This window comes from Manis pentadactyla, chromosome 4 (assembly GCF_030020395.1).
Source record: "Manis pentadactyla isolate mManPen7 chromosome 4, mManPen7.hap1, whole genome shotgun sequence".
NCBI classification, from domain to species: Eukaryota; Metazoa; Chordata; class Mammalia; order Pholidota; family Manidae; genus Manis; species Manis pentadactyla.
Window position 1 is genome coordinate 69,365,278 of NC_080022.1, and position 13,877 is coordinate 69,379,154.

At 31.6% G+C, this 13,877-nt stretch overlaps 1 protein-coding gene and 1 non-coding gene across 17 annotated transcripts in view; one reads left to right on the top strand and one right to left on the bottom strand.

Annotated features, from left to right (window-relative positions):
* The window catches only part of ADGRL2 (adhesion G protein-coupled receptor L2), a 591,965-nt gene that overhangs the window by 433,959 nt on the left and 144,129 nt on the right, over window positions 1-13,877 (top strand). The window lies entirely within an intron of this gene.
* Window positions 7,640-7,831, bottom strand: LOC118914978 (U2 spliceosomal RNA). The gene has a single exon (XR_005025824.2). It is a non-coding gene; the product is annotated as a U2 spliceosomal RNA (small nuclear RNA).

Genomic DNA, 13,877 nt, shown 5'->3' on the forward strand with positions numbered 1-13,877 from the left:
TGAATTTATAATTTTATATAAACTTATAAAACATTGTTAATAATCATGAGAAGTAAATGAAAACTCTGCTTTGGTATATATTTTACATTTATTGACTAACTTTATTTAAGTAAGATTGAAAGTATTTTGTGGCAACTCTTGATCTTTAGTTCTGTCTGCTTCTTAAGTATGGTCATAATTCTACTTCTAAACAAAATTTTCTCATATCTTCTGGGAAACTTTTTTTTTCAGTGCTTCCATTTATGTGTTATATCTTTTTGAAGATAGACCTGATCTTTACAGATCTAAATACACTTTTGAGGCTTAGTGAAATAGTTGGAACTATCATATATTAATTCCTATATGGGTTTCCTGGTAACCATTGTTTTTTTAGCCTTATATGTTATTTCCATGTGAAAATAACACCCTTCCAGGTGATTTTACAGAGCATATTAGAAGTAAATATGGAGCTAAAATGTGTTAATTTTACAGCTAGTATTTATTTCATTTGGCATGAAAATATATTAATCCTGTAAAATTTGTGAAAAAATACAAAACATCTGAGGATGCATGTAAAAGATGATGGTTTTTTTTGTCTCAGTTAAATATTCTTGAAGAAAGTATTTTAGAAGTTCAGAATTAATTTTATGTGTACTTGTAAGTGATCCCCTGTAAACTTACTAATAAATTGATAGGTGGCGGGAAAGAGGCATACTGTTAAATAAAGATAGATGCTTGTTGTTTAAATGTCTTTGTAATAAGCTTCAAAATGTTAACATTTTACTCTTGCTGAAAGAATTTTATTTGAATTGTGTGTTCCAAAATTGTTTCATTTTTCTCTTTGCTCTCCCAGTACCCCACTTTCAATATATTAACCTAATTTAATAATATAATGCAAATAAATAACACACTTAGAAATATTTTAAAATAAGAATTTATGTATTTAGAAAAAAAATGTTCACTTAATTTAAGTCACAATTGAAAGGTACAAATGGGTTAATAATTTATTTTTAGAAGATACTGCTCTTGGCATGAATTGAAAGATACATCAAATCTAACAATGTTCTATCTCTGAATGAATAGTACCATATGATAAACAATGATCAGAAGTTGAATTTAATAATATGGATCTCTTGGCTTAGATTGCTATGAAAATCTTGTGTATAGTCTATAATTTTGCATCTTTTTTTGTGTGTTTTTTTTTTGGTGGTGGGGGAACTAACAGTTCCTGCTGTTATATGTTTGAATGTTTGTATACATTTAAAGAAGATTCCAGGTGTGGACCACTGGCTCATTAGTTCACATAATGAAAATTTTTCCAATCATGATAGAGACCACTTTTGTGACACAGTAGCTTAACTCAGCAGGGCGCTAGCAAGCAGACTTTTTCATGAGATACTGCAGTTTTATTTCCAATGTCACCTATCAGGTCAGGATTCATATCTGCTGTTAAGATAAATTTCATTTTTGGCACATCAGGGCAGGGGGTGGTGCTTTTGAAGCAATTCCCTCCTACCGGTAGAAGAAACCTGGGAGGAACCCACCCTGCTCGCTGTGAGTGTGCACACATTAATGCACACTGTTGGAGCATTGATCCAGCATCACATGATTTTGTCTTAGAAAAGTTTTACATGACGTGATAGTCTTTTATTGCCAGAAAGCAGATAATTCTCTGTGAGCACCTATAGAGAAAACCAGTTAAAGTTAGGTGTGAGCATAGGAAAAAAGCTCTATCTAACCATTCAGCCATTAAGCTGCTTCAGGGCCCTTATGTTATTGTTTGTTACCTTTTCAGATCTCACAGAGATTCCTCAGTGGTTTCCTCTCTCCTTCGTCATTTATTAAATGACTAAATTGAGCCAGGTGCTTAGGATTTAAAAATTCACAAAGCACTGTTCCTGCCCTTGAGAAGCCTGTGTTCTTGGGCAGGGGTTGAGACCTCCAACACGATTGTGTCCAAGCAGGCAAAGTCACTGGGGTGCAGCAGGCAAAGGCGTGTGCCAGAGACCCACAGTGGCCATCCCAGTGTGTATGTAGCCTGGCTTAGCCAGTCTTCTGACTTTTCAATAGAAACCTGACATTAGATTTTCAAGTAGCAGCAGTAATTATGATATTTTTAAAAAACAAAACAAACCTGTGTATTGTATTCAACCATGGACTATGCATTCCTTTTCAGAGCTTGGTTTTGTCTGTTCACAGTAGTGTTTTACTTTAGTATATGATTTTAAAGGCTTAACATAACTTTGGGTTTGTTTTAGATGTATATGCATGAGAGGTAAATTTGTGCATTCACAAGGAGCACTTCTTTGATTTATGTTTGGAGAAACTATAAATATGTCATGTTTTTGTACATAAGATAGAGCAAAATCATTTATCTCTTTTAAGTTTTACCATGATAAAAACTAATTTTATTAAGTTTAATTGTTAGAATTAACTTGTCTCCTTCTATCTGTCAATTAATGTTTAAAAATAAACTCTTACCCATTAAAATTTACTTATTTTTGCATAATAGGAAGAGTGCTTATTCGTTAAGTCTCTCCTCCCCTGTGTATTTTTAAAAATTGTTTAAAATTTCCAAATAAAAAATGGTTATAAAAGATCAGACTTTCAAAATATGTTGTAAGTTTTTCTTAGAACTGATTGTATTCCTAGAGAACTAAATGCAAGCCCTTCTGAAATCAGTTTCCTTGAGAAACTGGTGTGCTTTGATTCCTTTGGCCAGTTTTTATAAGCAGAGTAACCCGCTGCGGAGTCATGTATCAGTGAGTAGGAAAGTAAATTGAATTTTTGTGTCCTAGAGAATTAGATTATGCTATATAATGGAGCCCTGGCAAGCATAAGTCAGACATATGAAGGCTTGCTCAAGTGACAAGTTACAAATAATAGCAGTTCTTCAGCAAAGTCAGTAAAATGGATTTCAGTTGAATTCTTTATGCAGTGAGTATGTAATTAGATTTCATTAGTCAAAATTATAGTTAATTAACTCAGATTATATTATTGCTATCCTTATTTCAAAGAAAAATATTATGCTTATGCTAGGTATAAATGCCAAATATGCCAGATACAGCTTTACATACTTATTTCATATAAATGAAGAAAATTTAAGTACATAGATGTAGAAATAATATGTTTTTAATGTACTTTTAAATTATTGAAGTACATATACAATGACTTACATATTAATGATGTATTACAAAAAAATGATACTTGGCTGTAGGGCATTTTTACTGGTTGGGTGGCAGAAAAAAAATAGATCTTTGGTTAAATATGAATTAGAAAAAACTGTTTTGGATATGTAATATTTCCTTCAGAGCAGTCTGTAATTTGGTGGAAGACATAGTAGCTTTTTTCTCCAAGGTTAAACCTCAGAAGGATTGAAGTAATTCATACCTATATCCATTCTTTCTATTTTCTTTCATTCTTCTGTTTACATACATATAATAAAATGCATTAAATTTATCTTTATAACACACACACACACACACACAGTATGTCAGCTCCACAGGGCAAAGATCTATCTTTTTTTTTATTGGTGTGTTCAAGTGCCTGGCTGATAATAAATATGCATTCTATATCTGTCACATAAATAGCATAAATCTTTGAAAAGAGTCAGGATCTTAATAGTTAGAGAGGGGACAATAAACAGTTGTAATAACAGGATAAGTGCCATAGTGACTCTATTCACAGAGGCATTGGTATGAAGGGTGGTGAAAGGCTTCCAGCTGGACATGATGATGATGCTTGAGTTGAATCTCAGTATGAGCTGGATACTCGCTAAAGGTAGTGGTGAGCATGTTGGTGGGGGAAAAATCAACGGAGAGAGAACAGCATGGGTATGGAATAAACTGTTGCATTGGTTCTCAAACGAGGGGAGATCTGGGGTGGGGCCTACGTATTTGCATTTCTGACAAATTTCTGGGATGATGCTGATGATGCTTGGCACTATGCTTGAGAACCACTGTAGTGTTTGTGTGTGGGTGGTTGAGGTGAGGTGTGAGGAGTACATGGTTGTGACATAAAGTAACTAAAAAATTGGTAATTTAATTCACAGTGATTCAGAAATAGTAACCAGTTTATTGGGAATTACTATCTGTATCTTTTCATATGGCTCTTTATTCCTCTGATCAGGATCCTTGGGAATAATTTTAGGATTCAAAAGGGATTTTTAGGGATTTTTTTCTTTAGTCTTTATGGAGAGTGTACTGAGAAAGAAAAAAAAAATGGAAAAATTGGCTCCAGATTGGAAAAAAACAGAACATATTTTCTGTTAAGGGTAAATGTTGCATTTTCAGAGAGCTCCACTTGTTTCAATTTGTCTCTAGCTTTTGATAACGTTGTTTTTTTTTCTTGTTGGAAATAACTGTATGACTATTGCTGTGATAATATTGAGTTAAGTTATTCTAGGGACTTTAGATCTAGCAAAATTGACTACTTTGTTCATTTCAGTATATTTGATGAGTGAAAGCTAGGAGGTAAATTTTCAGCAAGGTACATGGGGATTTGGCTGTATGACTCCTATTAAACTTAATGGGAGTCACAACTCCCATTAAATTAATAGGAATTATAAAGCATATCTATGTTTGCTGCATAGCAAATTAAACCTTATTTTTTAAATTCACAAATTATGTAAATTAACACTGGTTTGAAACAATGCATTGTTTTTTTAAAAATTGTATTTTTAGTGCAGATCAATGTGACTTTACTCAAGAAAGTACCTGATTACATTACTCTTAAGACATTTTAAATATTCTTTATTGTGTTATATGAGTGCAATGTCATTTGATTGCAGCAACTTCCTTCTGCATATGTAGTGATAAAATTCAGTTTTTAAAACATAAATATTAATGCCATTTATAAATTATATGACATTGCTTCTTATCTTGTAAAAACCAAATGCCTTACAGTATTACTGTCAGGATTCAAAAGCAAAGTATATTTGTTCTGAATATGACTCAAATTTGAGAAAATAAGACTTAAACTTAATAGGGTACACTGGTATATTTTAAAAAGTTAATTTGGAATATACTTTTGCCATCTTATATGCCAATATTCAGTGTCAAAATATGCCATATTTGACATGTGAAGATTAAGTTCCAGTGCTTGTTGATTTTTTTTTCTGCTTTTCCTCTCACTTCCTACCCCATGCCATCCTCTCTCACTTCTTTACCAGTGTTAGAAAAGATGTGTTTATCCACAATCTCTGTTGATTCACCAATAGGCTAATGGAAAAGTATTACAATTCAGTGTATCAGGCACAACAGCAACCCTATAGTCCTCAGTAACATTATATACCATGGCTGTTTAATTTTTACAAACCTGCATTTTCTGACAGAGAAGACTGAGTCAAGTATTTAATAAATAAATGTGTTATTATGAAATAACAATTTGCTAAAAGTAAAGAAGTGGTAACTTTGTCCATGCAAGAGTAAATTTTTGAAATACTGATTTTATATTCATGTTAAGCATTTGTTACAGTTATTGTTTTATTCTGAAAGAATCAATAGTGTATTAAAGGTAGCTTAATTAAAAGCACAGGAAGCACATAAAGCACCTTAATTTTGCCAAACAGTAATAGTGTTAATTACTCCTTACTGAGTAATTACAGTTTTGATGAATCTCTTGCTTCGTTTTTTGCATTAATGCACCTTTTCACTTTTTTATATACTATATACTTAGGTAGTCATATTAGAGAATAAGATAATAAAAATGACTGACTGAGCACATCTGAGTATTAATGTAGAACTGGTATGTCTTAAAGAACCAATTTATCTGCCACATTGCTAAGGGAGTGTTTTACTGAAACATATGCTTGGTACCCTATGGTACTCTTTATTTTCTTTTCACCTCCTGCATGACAGAGAATGACATATGACAGCTGTGCAGTCTACATGTATTAGACATCAATGTGGATTAGTGAATATCTCTTGACATCTTTCAACCCTATTCTTGAACTCCTTTTGTCAGCTTGACACAAGTGTTGCCAGGAGAATACCTAGCCCTGGACCTGGGATCTCTTGGCTAAATGCGAGGCTGAGAAGGGAATTCTGTATCAGAGCTTTAGGAAGCAAAAACAACATTTCTAATCCCTCCTTATCAGCATGGGACTCTACTGAGTTTGACTTTTATGCCTGGCATTACTCTTTTTTGGGGCTCATTTTTATTAAGAGTTCATTTTCTCTCCTGATTTCAAATACAACACATTTTCATGAGAAAATATATAAAAAAGAAGAAAATTAACATAAGCATTTAAAGTTGTTCATATTTCTAGGACCTTAATATAACCATGACACATTTCCTTTTTTGTTTTTGTTTTTTTCAACACACTTGGTATTATGGAAAAAACAAAATTATGGTATATGAAACAAAATTAGGTTCTTCATCTTTATATACTTTTATATTCTAATTTTTTCACTTTATATTATTATGACTTGTGTTACCATGTCATTTATTTGCATAATAGATTTTAATAGCTGCATGGTAATTTATCAAGTATATGTCAAAAATGATTTAATCATCCCTCTCTACCCATTGGCCATTTGAACTTAATTTTTTCCAAGTGTAAATATAAGTAAAGTAAATATCTATATAAGTCTTTTCCTTCATATCTGATTATTTCCTGCGACTAGAATTCTGATTATTATGTCAGGCATGTGGACATCTTCCAAACTAATTTTTCTGAACAGTTATACTAATGTTCACTTTGGTTAAGGTGTAAAAGTATCAGCTATATAGTTTACCAACAGATATTTAAAAATTTTAAAACAATTGACACTTTGGTTTATGAAAACAATGTATAATTGTAAATTAATTTATTATTTAGGAGCTAACTGTGAGAAGAAAAACTTTTTCCATGGATTTACTTAACTAGCTGGTTGTCAGTTTGATGTGAATATTTTTGTTTACTGTCTTCTTCAACATCTTTGTTGTTACAGCTTATTTTTAAACTTTTTGATGATATCCTTTTGCCATTTTTATTGTGAAAAACATTTGTTTGCCTTTTGCTAATTTTTAATTAAATGTTGAGAAATTTGTAAAATAACACTAATCACATTTAAAAATGATCACTATTTTACTTCATTTGCTTTATTCCTTTTTTCCTTTTTGATGTTTAATTATTTTCTTTGGTGAGATCTTTCATTATTTTTATGCTTAAAAATCTGTATCAAGATAGTTAAATATTTTTTCATTTGTTTTCCATTTAGCTCTTAAACTCTTATTTAATTTTTAATTCATTAGGAATTAAATTTATTATTTGGCAAGTATTCTCATTTGATATAAATCAGATTTTAACAAAGTAGGTGAAGTTGAGACATACTCAAATTAAAAATGGATAATGGATAGTAGTTGATAAAAAAGAGAGAAAAAAATGAACATAATTTATATCTACACAGATTGAATTATGGATGAAAATGCCACAGTCCTTAAATTCTAATACTAGTGCTCTTCTGTACTAAAATCATTTCTTTTTGTATTTAGTCTGTTTAATAAAGCTTTTTTGGGGGGAGGGAATTGTACATATTGTATTTATTAAGTTGTAAATGTATTTAAATACAGATGTTTTTTGAGTAGCAGTTAGAAAGAAGTAGAAGGAGAAAAGTTCAACTCATATGACAAAGATATATCTGGGAGTTGGAGGTATCTTTTGTCACCTCAGTGAAAGAAGGGGTGCATCGTTTCTGGAAATACTGCCATACCAGGCCAGTGCGTAAAGTGGACGGAGCAAGCTCCTACTCCAACTTCCTGCTCCAAAAATCCATTTACTATTTTGTCTTTGAACAGAGGACGTATCAGATATTAAACTGATAAGAACAGATAACTACACTTGATCTTAGCCAAAAGACCCAGAAGCAATTATAATAAAGCTTATTTTTAAGGAATATTATTTGTGTGTGTGTTTTAAAAAAAAAGAGGGTGGGGGAGAGAGGAATGAGCAAAAACATGACAGTAGTGATTAAAAAAATACCTCATATTAAAGATAAAGTTCTACATGTCAGAAATGCTGGAGTGTTAAAAGCACCAGAAATGCCCTGGAAAAAATAAGAGGAATTCATATATAGCAGAATTTTATTTTGCACAAAGGTTTAAAAAGAGATTAAGTAAAACTTTCTTTTCCATAGAGCTCTGAAAAGAAATTAAGTAAAATTCTCATTTATTTTGCTGGTTATTTATTGAGTGCCTCTTACTACTGCTTTATATGTATCTCTTTGTATCTAATTTGCTGCATGTTTGTGTGTATTTATCATTAGTTCTCCCTTCCTGATTCTTGTTCCTTTCTGTAGAATTAAAAGGTAAACCGGATATAGTAAATCTAATATTGAATTCAGGTTTTGATTAGAGGCAATATAATGTGCTAGGAAGAGCTAGGAACGTCATAACTTTGTCAAACACCATGAAAAGGATGGACAGGGATGTTGCTTGTGGTAGTGGGGAGAAAGCTCTGTTGCATTTTAGGAGAACCACCTTTGTGTGACAGGTGATTGAAACATTGGCAAGTAAAGTGAAGGAGACAGTTGGTGTAGATTAAGTGTATTCTGTTGCTTAAGGAAAGTACTTTTTATACTTCTCTTTTTTGTTTGTTTGTAGTAGATATGTTAGATACCTAAATTTGTTTCCAGGCTGAAAGAAAGAAAATGGGATCCAATGCAAGGACAGTAAGGCTCATCTAGGAAAGGAGAATGTGTATTATGATCCAGGGAGAGGGAAATTCAGGAAGAGATGAGTACAGGAAAAGAGAAATTGAAGATGTCATGCTGGATGTTTTTAATCTTATTTATCTAGAACAATGCTCCTCAATATTTAATGCACATGTAAATCACTTAGGCGTCTCCTTAAAGTGTAGGTTCTCATTCAGTAATTTGGAATGAGGCTTACAATTCTGCATTTCTAATAAGCTTCCATGTGATACTGAGGTTGTTGGTCTATGAGAGGACATCTGTATCAAGGAGTTTTGGTTATTTTAATATTTAGTCTAGAAAATTAGGTTTTGCTATACAGTGATTTCTACCGTAGAAAATTGAAGTTTGTCTCTAACAGAAAGTAAAATATAGAAGTGACATCTTCCATTTTCATAATTAATTTTATTTTTAAAAAGGAATTGAGCTGCCTTGATACTTTACTGAACATTTTTATCTCTGTTATACTTCTAATCCTATTTTATATGCTTTCCATTGACCTTTTATCTGATGATTTGTTTTGAAAAATCCCCGAGTAACAATGTAGCCTGACCCTTTATTCTAGTATTTCTCTCTATTCCCTGTTGATCTGTTCTACTTTCATTCTTTTTTATATAGAAACGTTATTTTTAATAGAATTTTACTAAAAATGTTTTATTAAAGTGACATTATAAAATCATATAATGGAAAGTGTATATTATGCTTGTCCTAACCCATTGAGAAAAATTTTACATTTCACTATTTTTTCAAAGTCCATGTATTTAAAAAAACCCTGAGAATTTTGGTCATTTCACTTCAGTATTTAATACCCTGACATGTGAGCACTATAAAGGAGTATAGGATAGCAGTACTTGAATGTAAACTGATTATCAAAAATAGTCTATTTTTTCTGCTTAAGGTCATATAGTGATTTTTCTATTTTGTAGTAGTACATAAAATAAATCTTTCATTTACTTTTAATAGTGGACAGTATCTCTTTTTACTTTTTTCTGTCAGATATAAAAATAGGTTACTGATATTTTTTTTTTAGTTTATAGTGATAAAAATCACATATTACATTTATTTCTTCATGAAGTTCATTAGATTATTCAGTGTTTTAAAACCCAATAAAAAGTAAGTAAATAGCAAATTCTAAACAGAGAATTCTATGTACATATCTTAGAGGCCAAAATATTTTGGTTTTTATTTTTTGGTAGGATTGAAGAATTTTAGACTTAGAATCATAATTTGGAGAATAACAGTGTAGACTTTTTCAGTTTACAGATAAAGAAACTAAAGCTGCGAAGATCACCCTTTTGCCAAGCTTTACTGAGTGTCAGTTCATTTTTTGTTGCAGCTTAATGTTTAGTATTTTTCTTTCTCAAGAACTTAATACTTAGCCTCAGATCATTGGTATATTTTCCTATCTCATAAGATTGTCACTGAAGAATACTTATGATATACTTCAAAATATTTTGCTTAACATTGCTTTTGTTAAACATTGATTTTGTTAAACAAAATCAAAGTTTTGATTTTGTTTTAATCATTACCATTTCAGATTAAAAACTATATCAAGTTGACTATATTTTGAAATCTGTAAAACATACATATTACAGGAGGACCAGTCTTGCTAACGTTGCAAACTTCAAGTAATCTTCAGAAGTTATACAGCCACAGGTCTATTTAAAAAAACAAACAAACATAATTTATCTTTGAAAGTACAGACTATTACTGAGAATGATTAACTGCCACAACACTGAGAAACTGAACTATTACAGTAATAATTTTAACTTTACTACAACTGGTTTATAAATTCACACTGATTATCAGTCATCATTAAAGCAGTTTGAAGGCTTGCCCCGGGAGCCCCTCTAGACATTATTCCTTTTGTCTACTTAGAACAGGAAACTCATTTAATCCTTTGCTTTGTTTTAGAGTTTAGGCAAACAGAGACAGTCCCTGTTAGCTTTCAAAAGCTCTTACTTTTGTTGCATTAATAGCACTCACTGTAGATTCTGCCATCCTGCTTTGTTTACTAGAAAGCTTGCCTTTGAGAGCTGTCATTCCATTCTTTCAACTATGTTGTTAATTGACTGATAGCAAAGATTGAGTGGAAAACCTTTAGTGACAAAAGACTGGATGTAGGTGTGACTACAACCTAAAGGCTGATGAATCTTTGCTTTTTGATTCCATTTCTATTTATACTAAAATACTAAATAGGGACTAGAAGAACAAAATACATTTAAAAGCCTTCAGAAATGTTAAGCAACAATAGAACCCCGTAACCATTTAAGTGACAGCAGCGACTATTTGAATTAACTTTGTGTTTGGCTTCATTTGGGGCCCTAATTATTCCTAACTTACGTGAGTAGATTTCAATTATAGTATCCTGCAGGGATTTGTAGCTAAGGCAACTAAAAGAATCATTTTACATAAAGTACTTTTGTTCAACTGATTAGGTAAGTTAAAATTGAAACCTTCCTTACAAGGGCCAAACAAATGTTTCTAGTAATTTTTTTTTTTTTTTTAAAGAAGATTGAACTAAGTTTCATTTTAAATAATATTTTGGTTTCTGGGAAGACAGACTTTATTGTAATACCAATAAATACATAAATTGGTATAAATATGTAAATGTGCCTTAAATTTGCATGTTATAGTAGAGTAGTAAAATGTTAAAGATAAGGACAAATTTGTCATAGTGCAATCCTTGGTGTATATATACAGTTGACAACTTCAAATCCATAGACTTACAAGGAAAAACAAATAGTTTGAATGACTGGCACTTCTGTATTTTGGAATGCATTTCAATTGAACACAAATCAGAGACTCATTTACAGATTTGAAATGCTATATGCCAAGGCACACAATATGGATGACATTGTGCTATCATCAGTAGACAACTCAGTATACGGTAAGAGCCTACACTAATTTTGAACACCTTTACCAGCCTGAAATCTACTTTATGAATGTGGCAGATGCTACATTGATTCCTTGCTAACTATGTACTGGAGCAAAGTATAAAAAAAAACATTTGCTGGCATCAATAGACCATTCTGAGGCTTAACCATAACATTTCACTAGAGTTTTATAGCTATTTAATATTAGTTTAATCTAGTGAATGATGTTAAGAACCAGCAACTTTCTTACCTTCTCAGGATCCCTTTGTTGTCCTCCACCCCTAAGTCCCTTTCTCCTCCCCCTTCCTTACCCCTTCTTTCAGTTTTTCCACATTATGTTAGTCTTTACATACTTACATATGTATTGTTTCCTTTAATCTTGTCAATTCTATGACTACTTTTTCCCTAAGTAAAAGACAAATTTAAAGGTGTAGCACTAAATTTAAGGACTTCAACCTTGACTTCAAAAGGGTTTCCTCCTATACTTCCAAGCCAAGCTATGTTTTTAATTATTGCTTAAAAACAAAATGCCAAAGAATATGTCTGTCTATTCAGTTCTTTTTTTTTTTTTTTATTAAGGTGTCATTGATATACAATCTTATGAAGGGTTTCACATGAGCAGCATTGTGGTTACAACATTCACCCATATTTTCAAGTCACCTGCCCACCGCCATCCCCCAACACCATTATTCAGTTCTTATTTCTTCATTTGGGAACTTCTCAAAAGGTAGTACTTTAGGAAGCTTTTTCTCATATTAAAAGGAATCCTCTGAATTTATATAGCAGCACTGTCCAATAGAGTAAGATATTAGTCAGAAGTTGTTATTAAGCACTTGAACTATGGTTAATGTGACTGAAAAAGTACATTTTTACTTTATTTAATGCTAATTACTTGAAATCTAAGTAGCCATAAATAGTGGCTCCTGTGCTGGACAGAACAGCTTGATGGGTACTTTATTTTTCTTAATTCATCTAAGGCTTTTTCCCCCCCTTTTTCCCTTTTTAGTCACCTCTTACACCTCCCTTATATGTTTCAATGAATTTCTTGAGGTTAGAAACAGTGTTTTACTTATCTCTGTATTTTTTCATAGTACTTGTGCTCTCAGAAATATATTTCAGTTAGTTGAAAAGTGCATTCAAGGAACCTTAGTACCAAAGCAATGTTTTAAATATATACTTCATTAATGGTGCAGCAGTTTCACTAATGATCATCCCAAAACAATACTGTGTGTTTGTGAATATAGAAAAGAAACAGATGTAGCTGTACACATAGTAGGTAGCTTGCAGGGAGTCTTTGGGATTAACAGCTGAGTAATTTTAAGTATACTTTAAGTCTTAATGGTGGCAAATCCTAATTGCTAACTGCAGCCTCAATTCTTACATTTTTGATAGTTCCCTTTAAATTATCTGGGTGGTGATAACCTACAATCTAACCAAGTCACCTAATGTTGATTTCTGTTCCCTGAATGGAGCTTCCACTTGAAATCCAGTGATGAACCCAGCTGATACTGCCGTTTGCTTTCATAATTTCAAGTAACTATGAAGGCATTAGTTTAAAAATGATGAATAATGAATATCTCTAGTCATATAGAAAATTCTTGTGAGTTCTGTCTTGCGAATTTCTTTTTTTAGTAACTAGAAAATTCTTCTCTAATTTTAGCTTAGATAGAGGAAGGAGGAAATTTTATCCTTATAATAGACAATGGTGTTTTATTATAATGATATGGTACATGATCTTATACATTACACTTGAAAGTATATTACTTTTTCATTTAATATGTTCTTAATGACTTCATTATTAATATTAAAATGTTATAGCTTATAATATTAAAAATTGATGGCTTTGCTAGGGGAATCTTCATAAAATGCCTTTTAATTATATAACGTGTGTATACATAAATATTTGTGTGTATATGTTTTTGTATCTATGCATATATTTGTGTGCTTTTGTATACTGGAGGTCAAATTTTCTTTTTTTTTTTGTTATTTTTTCCCCAGTTTTATTGAGAAATATTTGACACCCATCAGTGTATAAGTTTAAGACATACAGCATGATGGTTTTATTTACATGTATTGTGAAATGATTCCCACAGTAGATTCCAGTAACTTCCATCTTCTCATATAGATATAATAAAAAGAATAGAAAGAAAAGAGTAAATAATTTTTTTTCCTTGTGATGTGAATTGATAGGATTTACACTCGTAACAGCTTTCCTATATATCACATAGCATTATTAGTTGTAGTCACCATGTTGTACATCACAGAAATTCAGCCTCTTTTTTATTTCAAAAGCATTTGCAAGTGGATAGCGGATTTAACATGCTGTCTATGTCTGCCTACCCCACCCCAA